Source organism: Nannospalax galili, unplaced genomic scaffold (assembly GCF_000622305.1).
Source record: "Nannospalax galili isolate Female #2095 unplaced genomic scaffold, S.galili_v1.0 scaffold274, whole genome shotgun sequence".
In the NCBI taxonomy this organism is placed as follows: Eukaryota; Metazoa; Chordata; class Mammalia; order Rodentia; family Spalacidae; genus Nannospalax; species Nannospalax galili.
In genome coordinates this window covers 1,486,063-1,488,947 of record NW_008335435.1, presented here as the reverse complement: position 1 = coordinate 1,488,947, position 2,885 = coordinate 1,486,063, and the positions used below count along the sequence as shown (strand labels likewise).

At 46.0% G+C, this 2,885-nt stretch overlaps 1 long non-coding RNA gene across 1 annotated transcript in view; it reads left to right on the top strand.

Annotated features, from left to right (window-relative positions):
• Positions 1–870: 870 nt before the first annotated feature.
• The window catches only part of LOC115069809, a 12,323-nt gene continuing 10,308 nt past the window's right edge, over positions 871–2,885 (top strand). The window contains exon 1 of the long non-coding RNA XR_003849037.1: positions 871–970. This is a non-coding gene — a long non-coding RNA (uncharacterized LOC115069809). The remainder of the gene's footprint in view (positions 971–2,885) is intronic.

The window sequence follows — 2,885 nt, the reverse complement described above, 5'->3', positions numbered from 1 at the left end:
GGTGGAGGGTGCTTGCTTGCATGAGGCCCTGGGTACAGTTCCCAGGACTGCAAAAACAACAAACCAAATCCAAAGACAAACAAAACTCTTGGCTGACAAAAGTCAGCCTGCTGCCCAAGTCCTGCAGTAATGGGAGTTGACCTGTCAGAAACGAGCCAGCGCTGCGGGCTTGAGACTAAAGACTACCCTGCCTTGCCCCGTAGGGAATTCACCACCACATGTGGGGTAGAGTCCCTTTCCATTGGGACTGACTTCCGGGGGTAGAAGTACACATTATCTGCTGGCCCTACACTGGCCCAGCATCTACCCACCTTCATAAGACCAATTGTGTCAATTCCCTCACAGGACTCTAGGCCTTTTATTTATCTTAACAAGTTAATCAGAGCACACAATGTGTCAGCACTGTGCTGTTTTTCTTTCTCTGGTTATGCTAATTGTATAAATATGCCCAGAGCTTTGATGGAGCTTCGAACCAACAATAAATGTCCCATTCGGGGAGTGTTCTATGGCTATTTCAAAGCAGGACACGTTGCTCCCAAACCTAGCAGTCCCTGCTCCCTTGATAACCTGGCACTATTTGAAGACTGAGCCTTTGGAAGCACCCTCAAAACCCAGGACCTGCACATTGGCAAGGAGAGATGAGGGAGAGACAGGAGGAAGGATTCTATAAAAGGCAGCTGTCCCTGACTTGTGTTCTAATTCCAGAAAACACCAAGTCCTGTTACTGGGCCCGGATTCTGTCCTAGGGCAAGTGTCCAAGCTCAGGGCTTGAGTGCTGGCCACCTCGAGGGCTGCTTCTGCCAGGCTCCGCCCTGACCCTTCTCAGCTGTGATTCATGGTGAGGTGGCAGGAGGCTGTGGAGCTGAAGCTGGTCCCTGGGAACCAATGATAAATCTGGAGTGTGTATCACAGGTGGCGGAAGAGAGGAGGGTAAAGCGAAGTGAATGTGTCTGTGTTTCATTCTGAAATGGTGAGTCTGGGGGATTTCCTGTTTTATGTGTGCTGCATGCCTCCTCTCAGCTTTAACCCTCCCGTCTCCTCCGCCTTTGTGTTCACATCTCAACCTATAAATTTCATTTTAATAAAGGAGGTGTCTAGCTAAGAGATAAAGCGTTTTTTAAGGCTACACACTTCTGTCCCTGCCCTACCCCCATCTTTCACACAGTCTGTCTCTAGCCCCAGACGTCCCCTCATGAGTGTGCTAAAAAGAAATGCAATAGGCCACTGGACTTTCAAACTTTTTGCAGTGAAAACAAAGGCAGCAGCAGGACAGGGAACACTGGACTTGGAGCTAGAATAGACTGAGAGGGGCTGGAGAGCCAGGGTGCTGGTGAGCCAAGGTCCAGAAACAGAAGCCAGTGAGCTCAGGTCACCAACTTCAGCTACCCTTGCTCATCCCCACCCACTGAACTCTGATCCACCTGTTGGCACAGCTGGGAAGTGTCCTGATGTCACGTTCCTAATGCTCTTCCAAAGCTCAAGTTACAGGCTGTGCTGGGGTGCTGCACACAGCCTGGGCACCACCACCTTCCAGACCTTTCTGCAACTCCTCAGTGGCATTCCCCAGTGCTGACTACAGGTTTCCTGGTCTAGGGCCAGGTTCCCAAGCCACCACCCTTTGCTAACGTGTCTCAGAAACCAGTGAATAAGTTTTGGGACCCATGCTGCCACATTCCCCACCCCCAGATGGCACCTGCCCACAAAGCACTTTACTTAGAATATTAACTTCAGGCACACAGGAGACTGCTCCAGGCATGTGAAGCATACCATAGACCTCAAGTATGTTCCAAAGGCAACTAGTCACTACACCATCCTGTTGCAAACACTCCCCACCAAGAGCGACTGTCCTCTAGCATGACCCCTTCCTCATCTGACCCTAGTTCACAGCTTCAGTTCCTTCATGGACAAATGTATTCAGTAGATAGATTTTTGCCAGGTGTGGTGGCGCATGTCTATAATCACTGCATTCTGGAGGCTGAGACAAGAGGATCAAAAATTAGAGTCACCCTAGGCTAGTGAGTCAAGGCCAACTTGGACCACCTAGCCAAATCCTTTCTCAATGCATCTACCATGTTAGATTTGCATTTGAACAGATGATAGAAATAAATAATAAATAGCTATTTCAATGACAATAATGAGGTGAAACTATCTTTTCAAATCAGTGTATTTTAATACAAAGGTTAAGACCATTTACACGTTGGAAGGTGTTTAAGAGCCAGCCAGTGGCATAAGGCAGTAAAGGCAGAGACTACATTGCAGGATGGTTGAGAGCACAGAACTGAACCTCAACCCCAGCTCTAGTTCTTGCTAACTGGGGTTCCCTCTCTGTCCTCTCTGCCAGTCCCTTGAGGGAGATGCAGCTTAGACTGCACAGAGCCACATCATACAGTGTGGCAGCACGACCACTGGAAGCTGCAGACCTTGGAACTAAGCTGCTTGGCCTTTTTTTTTTTTTGTCTTTAGTTATTTAAATTTTTTTTTTTTACAATTAAAGTTAGTCCCTGTGGGGGAAAGCCGCTTAGACTGCCCAGAGCCGCATTATACAGTGTGGCACCACGACCACTGGAAGCGGCAGACCTTGGAACTAAGCTTCTTGGGCCTTTTTTTTTTTTTGTCTTTAGTTATTTAAATTTTTTTTTTTTACAATTAAAGTTAACAGTTTTAACAATATACAAAATGTTACAGTAATTCAGATTTTTGGCATAATGATTACAGATTTGATAAATACATTTTATATCTCATAATAGCGATGAAGATTATACAAAAGCTATTAAAACCATTATGAGAATAAATTCAATTGTCACTTAAATATCTAAAGCTATTTTCCTTTGCGTTCTTCCAGAATGATTTGCTCTTATTCTTTACCTTAATTGTAAAAAAAAAAA